The 19,127-nt window shown below is 36.9% G+C and overlaps 1 pseudogene; it reads right to left on the bottom strand.

The window, feature by feature from the left end:
* Positions 1-16,991: 16,991 nt before the first annotated feature.
* Positions 16,992-18,264, bottom strand: LOC140514044 (UV excision repair protein RAD23 homolog B-like; annotated as a pseudogene).
* Between the last annotated feature and the right edge of the window lie 863 nt (positions 18,265-19,127).

Genomic DNA, 19,127 nt, shown 5'->3' with positions numbered 1-19,127 from the left:
GAACAATTGGAAAAATATTGATTGTCCATGCATAGGCTGAATCAATATAATAAAAATGACAGTTCTACCTAAATGAATTTACTTATTCAGAGCCCTACCAATCAAAGTACCAAAAGTTGTTTTATAGAGCTAGAAAAAAATAAAATTCATCTGGAAGAACAAAAGATCAAGAATATGAAGGGAATTAATGAAAAAAAAAAGTGAAGGTAGGTGGCCTAGCTGTACTAGATCTCAAACATTTCTAGACATAAAGGATGATACTGCAAGCAAATTAAGAAATCATGAAATAGTTTACTTAGCATATCAATTGATAAGAAAAGAATTTACAACCAAACAAGAGACAGGGAACAGATTTTGATTACATTAAATTAAAAAGTTTCTGTACAAACAAAACTAATGCAGCCAAGATTAAAAGAAAAAGAAAACTCAGATAAAATTTCTTTACAGCAAGTCTCTCTGATAGAAGCCTCATTTCTCAAATATATAGAGAATTGATGGAAATTTATAAGAATATTAGCCATTCCCCAACTGATAAATGGTCAAAGAATATGAAAAGGTAATTGTCAGATGAAGAAATGAAAGGTACCTATAATCATGTGAAAAAATCTTCTAAATCATGATTGATTAGATAAATGCAAATTAATACAACTCTGAGGTATCATCTTACCCATATCAGATTGGTTAATACGACAGAAAAGGAAAAAGATAAATGTTGGAGGGAATGTGGGAAAGTTGGGACATAAATGCATTTTTAGTGGAATTGTGAACTGACCCAACCATTCTGGAGAGCAATTTGGAACTATGCTCAAAGGGCTATAAATCTGTGCATACCCTTTGACCCAGCAATGGTTCTATTAGGTCTATATCTTAAAGAAATAAAAAAAGGGAAAGGACCCATATGTACAAAAAACCATTCTATAGCAGCTCTTCTTCTGGTGGCAAAAAATTGGAAATTGAGGGGATGCTCATCAATTGGGGAGTAGCTGAACAATTTGTAGTACATGATTTTGATGGCATATTATTTTGCTATAAGAAATGACAAGCAAGGTGATTTCAGGAAAACCTGGAAAGATTTACATGAACTGATGAAAAGTGAATTTTGTAGAACCAGGAGAACATTGTGCAGGGCAAGAGAAATATTGTGAAATGATTAACTATGAATGACTTAGCTATTCTCAGCAACACAATGATCTAAGACAATTTCTAAAGACTCATAATGAAAAATTCTGTCTACTTCCAGAGAAGGAACTGAATACAGATCAAAATATAGTATTTTTCAGTTTTTTATGGTATTTTTCCCCTGGTCTGTGTTTTCTTTCACAATATGACCAATATAGAAAGAAAGAAAGTGATTGGACAGTGATCAAAAATCCCTTCCCACCTTCAATTCTGTCACCATCATTTCACTGCCTTTGGACTTTAGGGTCTCTGGGTGGGAAGGACGATGTTACTCACATCTTTCCTCTTACCTTACCCCCTAGCAGCTGACATTTATTTTTTTCTCTTGGTGGTCTGAGTTTTTGCCCTTTCAGGGTTTTCTGTCTTTCAGTCTTTGTTGGAAATAATCAGAAACAATGCTACTACTAGTAGAGAAATCTTGGGTTGTCTTGCCCTTTTCCTTTAGTCTTCCTTCTATGCTTGGGTATGGATGCCATGGTGGGGAGATGGTCCTTTTAAGAGAGACTGTGTTCAAAGTATTCCAGATATAAGGTTGGAAAGGACCTTGAAGTGTATGTAGGCAACCCTACTTCTTCTCATTTAGCAGATCTGGAAATTCAGACTTAGAGAGATTAAATAACTTGCACAGACAGTATAAGAGGCAGAACTGGGATTTTTGAACTTAGCTTCTCTTACCCCAGAACTTTTTCCTCTGCATCATACTGTCTCTGTTTTCCTTATTCTTTCTATTCAGAATATTCTTTTCCTATGGAGAAAATCCCTACCATTCTCACCCCTTTGCCTACTACCTTGACTCCATCTGCTCCCACCTTCAACAAAAAGAATACTTTTTTGGGGGTGGAGCCAAGATGGCAGAGTAACAGCATGTACTTTCTAGAGACTGCCCTCCAAGCCCAGTCAAATACCTTTAAAAAATGGCTCTAAACAAATTCTGGAGCTGCAGAACCCACAGAATGACAGAGTGAGGCAAATCTCTAGCCCAATTTAGCTTGGAAGGTTGGCAAGATGTGTCTATTGTGCCATGCAGGAGGCATGGCCCTGTCCAGCACAGACAGGACCTGAGCAAGTCTTTGGGAGACTGAATCTCTCAAACCTGTGGCAGTTTCCAGACTTCAGGACCCCAAAACGCCTAGGAAAAACTGAAAAGTCAGTGGAAAAAGCCTGTGGGACCAGTGTGATCCAGCCCCGGCCCTAGGGCAGCAGAGGGGAAAAGGGGCAGAGGAACCTGCAGCAGCCACAGCACTAGGGACAGAGACAGCAACTGTTTCTGGAGCTCTAAGCCCATACATTGTGGGGGAATCAAATGGCTGACAGTACACATGCTACCCCAACTGGAAGCAGAGATCTACCTTGACAAAGAGCTCAAAAGTTGAGTATATGACTAGTGAAATGAGTAAAAACTGAAAAAAGAATCAGACTATAGAATCTTACTTTGGTGAGAAGGAAGACCAAAACATGCAAACTGAAGACAACAAAATCAAAGTTCCTCCATCCAAAGTCTCCAAGAAAAATATGAATTGGTCTCAGACCATGGAAGAGCTCAGAAATGATTTTGAAAATCAATTAAGGGAAGTAGAGCAAAAATTGGGAAGAGAAATGAGAGTGATGCAAGAAAATTATGAAAAATGAGTCAGCTGCTTGCTAAAGGAGACCCCAAAAATGCTGAAGAAAATAACACTGTAAAAATAGACTAACCTAAATGACAAAAGAGATCCAAAAACCCAATGAAGAGAAGAATGCCAGATGGAAAAAGATGTCCAGAAGCTCACTGAATGATTAGAATGGAGCAGATAGAAGCTAGTGACTTTATGAAAAATCAAGAAATTATAAAACAAAACCAAAAGAATGAAAAAATAGCAGAAAATGTGAAAAATCTGATTTGAAAAACAACTAACCTAGAAAATAGAACCAGGAGAGATAATTTAAAAATTATTGAGCTATTGATTTTATGTGATCAAAATGAATAACTCTTTGGGACTGAACAGAACTTTGCAAGTCTCATCTTCACTCCCTCCCCTTTTTTAAAATATGGGTTTCGTTTCAATTCTCAACCAACTCAATATTCTAGGAAAAGGCCCTTATGTGCTCACTGTATTTCCTAGGCAGAAGGGCAATTTTCATTTGGCTAATTTTTCATGCAAGAGTTTTAGGTTAATATATTTTGCGTAATCACAGATCTCACTGAGCAGTCCCAATTATATTTTGGACTTTTATGTAATCAGCAAAATTCCATCTGCAAACAGGAAAATATAGTTGATTTCACCATCAGTAGGGGATCCCCCTTCCATTTGGTTGCTACAGAGAACATTCTCCATGACAGTGATAAACACCTTCAGTGCGCACATCTTCCTGTTTTATTTCTTGCTTGACATTAATAATTAGAGGATCACTAAATAGAATTATCTCTATGACTGCATTTATTAAGGGATCTTGTAAAATCTTAACTTCCATATGAGATCCTGCTTACTGGAGAACTTTTAAGATTATGTTTTGCTCTACCTAACCAAATAGTGCTTTTTTGTTTGTTTGGTTTTGGTCAACAAAAGTGAACCAGGTGGGATCCTTTATCCTCTGTACCTTTTAGCTAATTTTGATTAGACATGATTTTGAGGGGGTACAGACTCTGGGAACCTCCTTGAACACCCCTTGAAGCTTCCTGATGAGGGTTAGAAGTGGGGAGTGAGACCCAAAGACTGGGGTACCAGGGGCAGGTCAACTGGAAGGAATTCACAGATTCAAACATTGTTGAGGTCAAGGTAAAGATTTATTAAGCTTTTCAGTGGGCAAGAGTTCTTAGGGAACCTGCAACCTTAGAAGGGTGCAGGGAAAGTTTATGTACGATATTCTAGAGTGAAACATGTGCCAAATATGCTAACTAGGTGTTTTGGGGTGGTATTAGGGAGTGGTTAAGAAGTGATTAGTTCTTAAAAGAGCATGCACTTTTGTTGTCTACTGTGCAGGTATTTTACTGAGATTTCATCAGGAAATGGCCGAAGTCAGGGCACCTACCTGGAGGTATAGTTTTAGGCCTACAGTGTCACTAAGTCAACTAATGATCAGGACTGACTCAGAAACATCAGGTTGCTCTCATCAATGTCTTATCAGACAAGATAAATATAAGGGAGGATATGTATATCTAAGTCTAGAATATATCTGATTGGTCAGTGAGTAGTAAATGTTGTAATGACCCAGTTCACAGCTCATTCAGTCAATACACAGCTGGTTCAGACTAATAACTTCTATAGGTGCAGCTGGCTGCTGTATCAGAAGGGAGATAATGGTTGTTGTCCCAACAGGCTGTGTCCTTGGGCTGGGGAGAAACTGCCTGGAGTAGTATTTTGAGGCTGGGGAGAAATGTGACTTTTAAAGACAAATGTGATTTTAGAATTGGGGTCCAAGCACATGTACCAAAGCACCCCATCATTCCCACTTAATCTGAGCTTTCATACTCAAATCTGTTACCTTTAATCTAGCCTGGTCCTCCATTGTCAGTTGCCTCTGGATTGCCCCACCTGCTTCCCACCCAAGCCCTCTATTGTTTTATACATCTCAATTGCCTTTAGCTGTTTCCCATCCTGGATTACATTACTAGTTACCCTAGTCTCATTGAGATTGTCCTTAGATGCTTCTCCCAGACTGCTAGACTACCTCTAGATCTTTCCCACAGTCTTTCTGTATATGAATTCCAACTTGCCTCCATGAAGGTGCTCAGATTCAATCAAGCTCTGACTCTGTCTGCCTGAGATTCTATCTGGCCCTAAATGCTTAGGCTCCTTAAGAGTCAATCCAACATGGTGAACCTTTAATAAACTTTATTTTACTTTGGATGAAAGAAGACTTTAGTCGAATTCATTTAGCAGGACCCAGTGTTTGGTATTTTGGGGTCCCAAGCACCCCAAACCTCATCGTTACGATTCCCTAATCTCAACAATTTCACTTATGTAGGAAACTCCTATAACTTTCTCCCAGTGCAGTTTGGCACTTGTGCTGTCATTTATACCACTAGAGACTTGTCTGGGGCACTGAGAGTTTACTTTAAAAGTAAGCTACTGTGGACAGAGTTCTGGGAAGATGGTGTAGTTCAGCAAATTCCTAGCTCTCAAGATTTTTCCCCACAAAAGAGTTAAAATAGTTTGGGTGAGATAAATGAGAATAGAGGCCTAATGGGGGTCTTCCTGGGACAAATGGAGAAAAATCCCAGGATTAGGTTTTCTCCCCTTGAAAGCAAACACTGAGAACAAACACCTCCAGGATAGGTTCCCTTTTAATAACAAGCAGCAAATTGTTGAAGCAGCAAGCCCTTTAAACAACAAGGGGCAAGCCTTAGGGTTAGTTGGTTTAAGAGGCTGCCTTGGCCCCAGCCACAGGAACTTTCACCTCCCCCCACATATGAGGGAAGTTGGGCATTTGAGCCCAGAAAGATTGAGGGAACCTCTTCTGATAAGGAACGCCAGCTCCAGCTGTTCTGTGAAGAGCATTGGGGTGAGAAGGAACCAGCACACATCTAGTGAGTGCAGAAGCAGTGGGGCAGAAAGCTTCTGGCTGTGGGCACTAATAGGAGATTGGAAGTTTAGCTTTGGTTCCAGGCTAGAGGACAGAATTGAAGATTTGAGGGAGAGGCATCATTTCCTATACCCCAGGGCTAAAGAAGATTACAAAAATTAAGCTATTACCACAAAAAAATGCACAAAGGAGAAATAATCTGACCACAGGAAGCTGTTAAGGGAAGAGAGATGCCCAGGATTCATCTTCAAAGGAGGATATTGAAGTAAAGAAACTCCAAAAGTGTAACATCAAATGGTCACCCGCCTAAAAGGAATTCATAGAAGATGTTTAAAAGACTTTAAAAATCAAATGACAGAGATGGAGGAAAAACAAAAAAAATAAGAATAATCCAAGAACAGGAAAGTTATGAAAGTCAACAAATTAGAAAAGGAGATCCAGAATCTCAAGGAAGAAAATGACACCTTGAAAATGAGAATTGGGCAAAGTGAAGCCAGAGAAATTACAAGAGATCAAGAAACAATTCAACAAAATATAAATAGTGAAAAAATAGAAGAGAAAGTAACACACCTTATAGGAAAATAGCAGATTTGGAGAACAGATCAAAAAGAGAAAATATAAAAATAATCAGACTAATGGAAAGTTATGATCAAAAAAATAATCTTGATACAAAAATACAAAAAATAATTAAGGAAAATTGTCCTGAAGCATTAGAATGAGGGGGGGGAAAGTAGAAATAGAAAAAATCCACCTATCACCACTTAAAAAGAGATCCTATAAGGAAAACTCATAGGAATATCATAGTCAAATTCTTAAGCCCCTAACTCAATGATAAAATATTAAAAAGATCAAGATGAAAACAACTTAAATATGGTGGTGCCACAATTAAACTCACACAAGACCTAGCAGCAGAGACATTAAAGGACTGCAAGTCTTGGAATACAGTATATTGAAGAGCAAAAGCACCAGGTCTCTGACCAAAAATTTCATACCCTGCAAAGTTAAGTATTCTCCTGAACGGGAAAAAAAAGGATATTTGATAAACTCTCAGACTTTGAAGACTTTGTTTAAAACATGTCCTGAAATTAATAGAAGATTTCACATACAAGAACCAAGAGAAATATAAGGTACATAATAAAGACTGATTATAAGGGATTCATAAGGACAGACTGTTTATATATATAAAATATATGTCTAAGATTCTTATTAATAATTGGGTGGTTCATAAGAAAAATTGGGGTAAACCTGAGTATGATATTCAATTAAAAAGTAAAACCATTTAGGAGCAGCTAAAAAGTAATTATTTTATACAAATGATGTGCAGGAGGAAGAATTGATACAGAGGAATTTGATGGGGGAGGAGGGCTGGTAGTTCCGGTAACCTACTTTCATTGGAACTGGCTTTAAGAGGGAACAATACATATATATTCAGAAGAATATAAAAGTCTTCTAAATTCAGAAGAAATAAAAAAGTTAGGAGAATAGGGAGGGGGGAGAGGACAAAGAAGGGATCTTTAGCAGGAGAATGAGGGAATAGATGAAGGGGGATATAAGAGGGTGTTTAGATTTACGGAAATGGGAGGATAGGAGAGGGATCCTTGGTGGGGATAATAGGCAAGTCTGGGAGGACAAGGTAGTGGGTTAGAAGTAAAGTAAAGGAGGCAGGAGGGATAAGAAATGAGATATGCACAAACATAGAAACAAGAATTTGGATTAGAATATGTTTGGGAAAGTGTATGTCTATATATGTATGTATACCCATATATGTGTATGTCTATATCTGTAGCCATAGGGAAACATATCTAAACTTTATTGTAGCCTTTGGGAGAGTTGGAGAGGGAAAAAAGTACAAAGTAAAACCATACATGGCAGAGAACAAAATAAAACTCACAAGGAAGCAAAGAAAAGATCGACAATTTTCAACAGAACTTGAATTATTTATCATACAGGCTTTCTTGAAACGAAAATTTATTGTTACATATTTTGAATCCTCTCCTATGTTCTGCTATGCACACGACACCCTTTTTTTTCATGCTTACTTTGCATTTAAATTCCAGTATTTAAGTTTGTGATATGTTTTTGTTTCTTTTCTCTCTTCTGTATTTGTGTTCTGGCGTTTGAGTCCAAACAAAATTTAAAAAAGTAACTTGCCCAAGCTCACACAGAGAATATATGCCAGCAGGACTTGAACCCAGGTTTCCCTGACTACAAGGCCAGCTGTCCATTTCTAGTCAATTGCGCAGATATAATGATATGATTTCCTATAAAAGAAGTCATTTGCAAGAGCCTCACTATTTTATACTCATATTTTTTATCAAGAATATGTTTGTATTTGTATTTGTATATATCTATATCTATATGTATGCATATGTATACATACACACACAGATACTCAAAATATGTGTAGATAATTCTCACAAAGATTTAATAAAGATGAGGAAATTGACACATTGGTAGTTACTGATGACTTTTCAATTGTCCTTTTTGGCAAGTAAAATCACGCATGGTTTTTGCCCATTCTTTTAACATTCTCCTTTCTTTGACATATTTTGCAAAATGATCCTTCATCACATACAATATTATTGTCTTCTACATGGTTTTCCTCAATTTTGTCCTAGGTCTGGTATAGCCTTTCCCCCTAAGTTGTGTTTTTAAGTGTCTTTTCTGTTAGACCGTGCTCTCCGTCACTATTGAGTTCCCATAAATTTACCCTATGTTCCAAGAACTTTGATTATCTGCAAACCATAGCTTACAAGTCTTCCTCACCCACTGACATATTTACTTTTCCTAATCAAAGAATACACTTATTTTAAAACAAAGTCATTTAATGAAATAGCATAGTAATGAAAACAACAGAAGTATAACTCTTTCCCTATAAAGCTTATGTCCACTCTTCCACAAATGCACACATCTTCAAATGGATAAAGGGATATGCATAGGGATCATTGATGTAGCACTTATACATGGAAATACACATGGCCAGAGGTCCTCTTCAGAGAGGAGTTGTAGCCACACAGGGAACCCTGTGTTACCAGGACAGACTTTGGAAGAAGACATGCATCCCTTTCAGGCTATGGAGCTTCTCGTCCCTACTAATGATTTTTAGTTGGTCCATTTCCTGCCAGCCATCTTGTTTCAGAATTTCCGTGCTGGACATTGCTAGATAATGATCTCTGCTCTAGCTAGTCCCCAACACTCAGTTATCTTCAAGGTTACCAAGTATCCAAGAGAGCTGTTGGAATGACTAGGGAGACTATGGTTAATAAGCCTCCAGGGGAAGGGTTATTGCCCCTCTGAGGTTTTAGCTATAGTGTTCTAAGGTGCTAAGGTGTTCAGAGGCACCTGCAACTCAGTCTTTCCTAGGTCATACTATGGATAATTAACTTCTTCCTTACCAGGGAAGCCTACACCTCTACTCAATTGTCGCAACCAGTAGCTACGAAACTTTCCCCTTCAGCTAGGCTACTTGCAGAAGGGAGCAAATATGAAGGTGAAGATCAAGTCTGTTACTTGAACATTGTCTTGAGTTATTCCCTCCTCAACTGTCACCTCTGAGTTGCTCAGTTCAATTCTCATCTGATGATGGTCAGAAACCATTAAATTCTGAGTTCTTGTCACAATCACCCACATGAAACAAATGACCCTCGAGCTCTACAGTTATACCTTCCACATTGTGACTTTCCTCATTGCAGTTTCAATATATTGTCAGTTGGCATAAGAAATTAAATGGGAATTTTTTGAGTTTTGCAGAAGCTGCAAATGACACAGAAAGCATTTAGAAACTCAGAAATGCATAAAATACATGTATAGTATTGTATAACAGAAACATATTTTATCTTTTTAATACTGTAAATACCCCACAAAAGAAAAAAGGAAAAAAGTCAGACTTCTGCGGCATGAAGGGAGGACCAAAAATTTTACGTGGATTTTCCAGATCATGGCGGCATTGTGCCCCTAACTACCACAATGTGGAAGAAATAACTGTATTTCCTCAAACTGAAAAGGAGCTCAGTAAAAGTATGGTGAGGAAAAAAAAACCTCCCATTTTGCTATGCAAATGACAAGGACTGGACTAGTTCCATAATGATACAAAAGCAGGTGAATATCGTCTCACTTCTCTTTCTCCCCCCCGCCAAAAAAAACCCCCAAAACAAAAAAACACTATCAAATTGCCCTCCGGTTTCTCTTTGTTCTCTATTCATATGGGATAATCAATGTCGTTTGGGGAACAGGTGGTGATGTTTAAAGAACAATATGTCCAGCTACTTCCAACTTTCTTTTTGACAAATATATTCATGATATATAAATGAAAGTTGGGTTTCTTAATAGTTTCTACACTCTTAACCTCTTTTATTTCTTAAGTATGAATCATATTTTCCAGCACACTTTTTGCTATCATCCCTCATGCCTACCTTTACATTAAAGTCACATAATATCAAATTGGAGAATGTTTCAGGCTTATCCGCTGAGAAAGTTTCAATTATTGTTCCAATGTCAAACTGAGTCTGTTGTCCCAGTAGCAACCTAGATAATTACTGAGAAGCTTATCACCATTAAGCTAACCCATATATAATGAATTATTTGCTCACAGCAACCTATGGAATAAAGAAAAAAATTAAAATGTCCTCCGGTCCTGTATACTTCTGAAGTGACTGTGACTTTCATAAGGGGGTTCACAAGGCAGTAAGAATCACAGCTTTTTGCAAATGAAAATTAAGTGAATCATTTGTACTTTAAATATGAGCTCTTTGTCCAATGACTTACCAATGGATGTTATTGATGGAACTGAACCACATCAATATTGACATTCTAATAATAAATGAAACCAAAAAACGGAACGAGGTAGTGGCTAAAATTGAAAGATGGCTCACAGTCTCTCCTTGAAGAGGAAAACAAAGGATCTGGCAGAGAATTTCATCATGTGCTCCAAGGCAATAAGAAAAGTCATTTTATAGGACACTTTGTCATCTTGTTCTGCAGCGTTCATGATGAGAATAAACAAAAAGACCACCATGAAGAGAATTGAATTTTCTGTGCCAACATCTGTTGCAGAGGATGAAGTTACAGGTTCTAAGATACAGTAATTGGAAGCCTCTTTCTCCTTCTCCAGGACTATTTCAAGTCCATATTGTTGGACTTCTGAAAAAGTTTTGGAAAACATTGAGGATTAGAGCTAGAAGGGATCTCCAAGATCACCTAATTGGATCTCCTCCTTAACATATAAAGAAACTAAGATCCAGAAAAGTTAGTGACTTGCACAAAGTTACCCTGAATTTCGTAGCATCGTCAATTTAAATCTCAGAAAGACCTTGGAGGCGATCTAGTCCAAAGAATCCCATTATTGAGATTGCTTATTAATGGGGGTGAGAGAAGTCAAGTGACTTGCCTAAGGCTCACCACATAGCAAGGGGCAGAGCCAGAATCGGAATCCATATCCTCTGAATTCAAATCTAGTACCATGTTGATGGTGCACAAACTGGGTTTATGATTAATAAACAAGAATAATGCTCCTATGGCTCCTGTACTTAGTACCTTCATGCCCTAGAGTGTCTCATTATGTTTTAAAGTCGCAGTTTCTTTCTCAGGAATTATATTTAGTTCTTCATTGGTCAGGACTCCATAAACCATATTTCTTGCTTTCTGTGTGTCTAACATTAATATTATCTGTTCTTCCCTTTGGCAATCTACTCTTTCCATCTCTTTGAAGGCAGTTGGTATATTCTTTTTTTTCCTCTTGACATTTATTAAATGTTTAAACAGATAACTCTTTATTAGCTGCAGTACTGTTGATTTCTTCAGGAGTACCTAACTCCTCTGTGATATCAGAGGAGTCTTGAATACTTTCTAAAACTCTTGTCCTTCTCCTTGATTAACGCCTTCCTCCTCTACAGGTTCTAGGTTGTCTCTTTCAGCAGGTTGATTTTAGCGTAGGTAGTGTCTGTTGACCAAACTTGGTTCAGCTTCATACACTGCAAGACTGGATGGAGAGTACTTGTCAGGGTACTTTTCCCAATCTGCGTTATTTTCACTCACTTTGGGAATGTTTCTCCTTTTCCATGATTGTCATGGTCTTTAGAACCTTGCCTCATTCTGTCTCTTTTCTTTCTCATTAAATGAACTCTAGAGTTTTCTAGGATTGTTAACAGCAGACTAACTACCTCTTTTCCATGAGGAAACCCATTTATGATGGGCCTCCATATCAACAAGGAGTTTTTCAACCCACATTATCATGTTATCTACGGTATTTAAACTTATAGCTAAAACTCTGAGGAATAATTCTTTGATAGTAATCACTAATACTACAAATGTCATGGACTTCCTTGTGCTTTTCTAATTTTCTTTAATGGAAGTATTGGTGCTGTTACATCAGCATGAAACCCCAATGTTCATTTCCTTGTTTGCCCCTGATAGAATTCAGTGTGGGTGACCTTAGGAACCTCTTGTATTGAAATCTCCTCCTTCAACTGGAGGCTGACTGCATTTCTTTCCAATCATCTATCTGTTCCACCTCAATGTCTCCCTCAGCTTCAAGCAGTCAGATGATTTTTTCAGCAACCTCTATTTCATATTTTTCTGACATGATTGCTATGAAACCCCCAGTATTTATGTAACTTGATGGGAATCTCAAAAGTTTACTCCTTTGGCTTCCATCTCAAGACTTTACTCCTTTGGTTTTCAAAAAAGAGGAGGATTGTACACACAAAAATCATAAATGACTTTCCATTCTTCTTTAAAAGCATTCATTTGGAGTGCCAGCACTTTAACCACTTTTATCAAGTCAGACAAGTTATTCTTTCCACATTTTTTCTAAGCATATTTGAAGGACATATTATCCACTTTTGCTGTAAGGAGATACCTATCATTGAAAGTTTATCCAAGTAAAGAATTCTTTTGTATTTATGTCAATATCCTCAGAAGAATGGTTTATGATCAAATTATGACAGTCAATCAGAGTTTCTACCTAGTAAACTTAGTTGAATCACAAGTGAATCTTCCCAATGAAAAATAAATACAGACAGTTCTCACTTTACATATTTGGAGAGTTCCATGGGGTAGCAGAGACAGAGAAGCAAGAGCAGGAGGAGAAACAGTAAGGCCAGCCAACAGGATGCCACACATGAAGATGGTTAGGCACAGCAATGTAAAGATCTCTTCTCTCAGCACCAGCACTGGAAGTCTCAAAATAAGCCCTAATCTGTTGGAGGTGGGTGGAGATCTCATGAAACAGCCTTCAGTTCATCTGCTTTTATTTGGAAGGTTTTTATTTTGGTTTGTTTATTTTTTGGTGGGGGGATTGTGCTGATCTGAAGGGTAGAAGTCAAGAGAGCACAGTGCTATATAGTAAAATTAACATAGTTCTTTTTAATATTGGGTTCTTTCAGAATTTTTTAGGTAAAGTCAAATTTAAATAATGAATACACATAAAGTGAGAATTGTAGTAAGATAAAAATCTTCCTTTAAGAAAGAGTGGGTCAAAGAACTCACCACTTTAGTCTTTGAAGTTGTCATTTTTAACCAATTGTTTACAGTTATCTAATTTTGTAATATGTTGTGATTATTTCTATACGTATCTTATTTCTGTCCATCAGTCATTAGATTTTAAGATTCCTGAGGGCAGAAAATGTGTCTTCTTTCACTTTTAAATCTCCAGAGGTCCACCAGATCCTCCTCTTTGCAGATAAATTACTCTCATTGTATCAAGTTCTAGGACACCTCAAAGCCTTCTCAATAAGATCCACAATCACTCAAAAGGCTCACTCTTCCAAAAAAATTTATCAGGACATGTTGCCTAAAATCTGAATATTTGGAAGCTAGGTATGTAAAGCCATGAGGCAAATCTTTGTACCTGTTCCTAACATGCATCAATTTATTTATAGTCATTCCTTTTTGGAGTTTCAATTTAAGTGATAAGGTTCAATATTATCTGTTTTCCTAAATAATCTCCATGGTTAGATGCTAATCAGGTTCATGGATTTGACTGATATTGGAGAGAAAAAGTGGTCTCTTTTCTAGACAAGTAATTCCCAACTCTGGTTCCATTATACCTCATTACACCTCTCCATTTATTTCAAGAAGTGTCGAAAAGTTCCTGGCTACTTACTTGCTGAGGCTTCCTCTTTTCCCTTCCTCCTCTTCCCTCTTCTCCTCCTTGTCTTAGTTTCTGCCACCCCTAGTAACAAATGCAAGTGCAACCCGCCATTATGCTGCCATCTTGTTCCTCCAGTGAACTGGGTAACTGCTCTACTCTTAAAGTATCCTGGGGTTTCTTTTTCACTGACTCCTTTTATTTTTCCTTTTTAGCTCTTTTCCTTTGACCCTTTCTTCTCAACTCAACTTCTGGACCGAATACCCCATCTTGTTTTCATCCCTTTGTAAGTTCAGGTTGTTGGGTCCTTCCCACATTAGGATGCCCTTTTGTTAAGAATCTCAATTCCTTTAAGGTTCTTGATCTTTTTCTTCCCCCAAATGGCTTCTTCCATTACAGATTAAGGATACCCTTTCTGTCTTTTGTAAAACTGTTTCCATTCTGTTTTTTTCAATGCCTTTCTTTCTCCCTGTTTTCTATCACCTGTATAACTCTTTTATCAGGGGTTGCTACATGACTCAAAGGGTATTTTGGGGAATTTCTCAATTCTTTTGGATCATTGTCTCCACTCAGAAAATCTGGAAATGTCAGTATTTCATACCACTGAGGAAGTTGTCACCAACTATCCTTTCAATATTGTGATTTACAATGCTTAAAAAAGGAAAAGATTTATTTAAAGATAAAATGCGTAACCTACAAATAGATTTCATGGGAAATAATGATGGCTGTTTTCCAGAATACTACATGGCTTCAATCACATTCATGCTTTAGTGTTCCCTATACTTTAGATCCTTGGCAGAAGTCTTTTAGTAAATTTCTTTTTATTTTTAAATTTGTCACTATTTTCTTTAAAGAACCTTTTAAATTCTTTTATATGTTTTGACTGTGTCTTAGTAGACTGACATATACACACATATGTATATATTTACATTTTGTGGTTATTCTTGAAATTCCCTTTCTATTATTTCCTCATAGATTTTGTTTGCTCTATAGAAAGGCTGACAATTTTTGATGTTTTATTTATATCCTACTACATTACTGACGTTATTATGTGTCTCAATTTCTTTGCTGATTTTTGGGGACATTATAAATAATCATATATTTTGCAGATTGGGGTAATTGTGTCTTTTCTTTGCCAATCCTACTCCTTTTAGCAGCTTTCTATCATACTGTCACTTTTGCTTACCTTTCTAGAACTATGCCAAATAATAGTGTGGAGAGGAGGGGATTCTTTTTTATTCATGTATTTATTTGCAAAACTTTTAATATTCACCTTTTATAAATGTGAGTTTTGGGCATCAGATTTAAAAAAATATTTAAAAATTCCCCTACTGTGCATCTGGTAGGGTCTGTATAATAAATTAATGTTGTATTTTTATTAATCAACCAGCATTTAGTATATACCTATTGTGTGCCAGGCACTATGGTAGGCACTGAGGATACAAATACAATGACTGAATTCTCATATGAGAGTATATGATGAGCTCAAGCTATTGGCATTGTATTGCTTTCTTAGAAAAACAAAGAAAGCACATATAGCAACATTTTTTCCATTAGAACAAAAAAAGGCAAAACCTATTTAGAGGTTTGGGAAATAGAAATTGGTAAGATATAAAGCTTTGGAAAATAGACAATCAAACTAACTTTTGTCATGTGAAAAGGTCACTCTTAATAGCAGTGTCAACCTTCTTTTGTTTTGTCTTACCATTTTCATTTCCCTTTGTAAATCTTGGTAATTGATTCTAAGAGGGGGCAGGCATCTACATGCTTGTTCCTTAAAGATATTTTGAAATAACATAAATTTAACTATTTAAAGAACTAATTTTGAATTTATTTTGACTCTGTGATGCTGGATAGGAAGATGAAATTTGCACGGATTTTTCCCTGAAGTAATCTCTTGCAATATTCTTAGCCCAGTTTGATGATAATGATTTTTTGAGCTTCTGTGTCATGCACTTGTTACCTTCTGTCTCCTATGAAAATAAACAAAACTATAAGTTTCCCCTAAAAAATAACTATGTGGAGGAGAATGGTAGTGATGAGACTGTATAAAATTTCTGGGATACAGCAAAAGCAGTCCCCAAAAGAAAAAAATATATACATCTAAATACATACATGAAATCAAAGAGAGGATTCATGCAATTTAAAAACCAAACAATTAGCAAGTGAACAAACCCTAAATAAGCACAAAAATAGGAAATCTTAAAATCAGAGGAGGAGTAAATAATATGGAGAAAGCATGGAAATGATAAAACTAAAAGCTGACTAATTGAAAAGACTAACAAAATAAACCTTAAGTTAACAATTAGCTGTTAATATGATAGAAAAGAGAGAATAAATAAAATTATTTAAATAAAAATATTAGCAAGTTAAACATCGCAACGGACAGTAAATGAAAAGAATAATCAGAATCAACTATACATAAGATTATATACTAACAAAACCAAGAAATTAAAAGAAATGGAGTATTACCTATAAAGATATGAACTAACCATACTATTAGAACGTGAAATAAGAATTTTCATCCAATCTCAAAAAAATGTTAACTGCCTATATAGGAGCTACAAAAGAAAAAGAAACTTCGTCCATATAGATTTTATAGATGGATAGCTTCTTATATCATGGTAGAAGAAGTCTCACATCCACTGACCAAGGAATTTTAAAATAGCAGTAATGATTTTCATTGGAAAGGATTTTTCCCTGCCCTTCAGCAATTAACATAAAAGAATGGGCTTTCTTACATATTTGAAGCAATAAAAACAACCATCTATAATATGGCATTTATGTTTACAGTTGCTCCAAAAATCTTTTGAATTTCACAAAGCCATTATCCAGTGTTGGCATGAAAAGGTTATAGATTCTAGGCAGTAAAATCTCTTTCTGAACCAATGTTAAGTTGAAAGAAACAAGAAGCTGGACACTACATTAGATTTCTGGATCTAGTACAATAAAAAGAGTGTACTCAAAAGAGCACTATCTATAGTTTTATTGAAGGAACTACCTCAAAAACTGATTTTTGGTTGTGTAATATTTTATGGTGTAGATTTTCTGCATCTGCTAATCTAAAGTAGACATGCACTGTATTTATTATTCCTCTATGCCCTTCCACCCTATCACCTTATAACAAGTATTATGGATATGAGCCCAAATCATTCCAGACAATTCTGTGAACAAAGTTGATGCAATGCACTGGTGTGAAGTATGAGATTAAAAAAAGTTCCTTTCAATCTTCATCAAAGTTCTTCTGTAGAAGAAAATTGGCAGCCAAATTTTCATGCTTCTCATAAGTGAAATAAACCTGTACCACAAATCCTTCAGGGAATCCTAATGTCCTTAGCCTTTCTGTAGCTTCTTTTTCCTGAAGTGTTACTTGAATGTAGCTCATGTGACCACTTCCAGCATCAGCTGTCCTTCCACTGCCAGCCCCACCGACTCCTTCACCACCAGATTCTTGAACTGCTTCATTTAGTATATGAATAAAATGTTCTTAATATCAGCTGATTTGCTGCAGTAACTGAATTTTCTTGTCTTGTTATTTGCTCTAATAAGGTTGGCAGAAGGAAAAGATTCTATAGAATAATTTGTTCCATCTGCTGGAACTGAAGCTGGTTCCATAAAGATTCAAGTGGATGTCCTCCAGTAGTAGTATTAGTAGTATTAGTAGTGGTAGTAGTAGTACTAGTAGTAGTAGTAGTAATAGTAGTGGTAGTGGTAGTAGTGGTAGTGGTAGTAGTAGTAGTAGTAGTAGTAGTAGTAGTAGTAGTAGTAGTAGTAGTAGTAATAGTAGCAATAGTGGTGGTAATAGTAGTAGTAGCTGTTGTAAGTTCAGCTGCTGCCACCACTGAAGACTGAGCAGCCCCTGTGCTAGCAGCCTATTAACCTCTATTAAGGGGGAGAGAGTGTTGAAGAAGGGAGGATCTACCACAGCCTGGCTCTCTTTATCTCCTGGGATACTCATTAAAAGTTATTACACTGCTCTCTCAGGGTTGTTGAAACTGGCTCCCAGTGCTGCAATTACTTGGTCTTCCTCATAGCCCATTGACATGATCTCAGTAACCATATTTTCATAGAATTGACCTGTCACAAGAGCCCTTGTTGCATTTTCAAAAAAGGTTTTATGGAGAAGAGTCCCCCAGGGCACTGTCAGATGATATTGGGCTAATACCAACAGGAGCTTCTGCTGGCTTCTCTGCTGATTTCTCTTCCTTAGGAGCACTGGTAGGTATAGGTTCACAAGCTGCTGCAGCTGGTGGAAGAGTGAAGGATATAGGTGTAGGGGTGGGAGCTAAGGCAGGGGAAGGAGGTAGGGCTTGAGCCACAGATGCTGCTGTAGATAAACTAACTGTAGCAGTAGCAGCAGGATTTGATTGTTGAGTGGTAGCTGGTGATGGGGTTGACGTTGCTGATGCTTTGGGTTTTGTCACCATAGCCACCACAAAGTTCATTTCATCAGTTTTGTATTCTTTGAGAGTGGTGTCAATGTTGAGGATTTTGCCTACAAAAAATGATAAGGCTCAACAAGATTTCATAACTTTATAGAATCTCAGAGATGGAAGAGGATCCACATAAATTATTATTATTCCTTTGCCCTGCTACTGAAATAGGATCCTTTCTTTTTCTGAGATTCAATTTTTCTTTTTCTCAGTGCCTTAACTACCTACTGCTCCCTTGGAGTCTCCAAGTTCCCACAGCCTCAGTTTTCTCTCCCATATGCCCCTCCTAAATCTCTCCTGGGACTCTCCTTGCATGTTCAGTACTGCCTGGAAGGCTGAGATGAGGCTGGGGAAGTCAAACTTCCCATCCTTCTAGAGGATAGCCACCTAGCTTCTCATGGACAGAGAATATGGAGCCTTCCTCCCATCCTCAGGGATAAGAGTTGAGTGAGGGGGTGGATGGCCCCGAGTCTGCCCACCTAGTGAATCTCTCTTGCCTAGCAACTCACCTCTTCCAAAGTTATTAACTATTTCAGTGACTTTTTTTTGCTACCCACTATTCAGCTTATCATTATTAAATTTCCATTTAAATCTATATCTTTTAAAATTTTATCTGTGTTAATTACTATTACTATTGGGCTACAGTATAAAAATTTATGTTTATTATTTCTCCTTTTTGAGCTTTATTTTTAATTTCTCTGTGCCCTAGTACATGATCTTTTTAATTTTTTTTGCCAAATATTACCATGTAATGCTGAAATACATGTATATTCTTTAATGTTGCCATTCAAAAGACACTATAAACTTTTGGACTTTCTCACCATCCTTTTTCTAGTTGCCTTTCCCTAAAGTGGCTGAGAAGAATCAATGGCCACCATTTCTTATGGAAAGGAGGATATTCAAGCTTAGCCACTACTATGTGGTGC

Source organism: Notamacropus eugenii, chromosome 7 (genome assembly GCF_028372415.1).
Source record: "Notamacropus eugenii isolate mMacEug1 chromosome 7, mMacEug1.pri_v2, whole genome shotgun sequence".
Lineage (NCBI taxonomy): Eukaryota > Metazoa > Chordata > Mammalia > Diprotodontia > Macropodidae > Notamacropus > Notamacropus eugenii.
The sequence above is the reverse complement of the archived record's forward strand: the minus strand, read 5'-3'. Positions and strand labels throughout refer to the sequence as shown.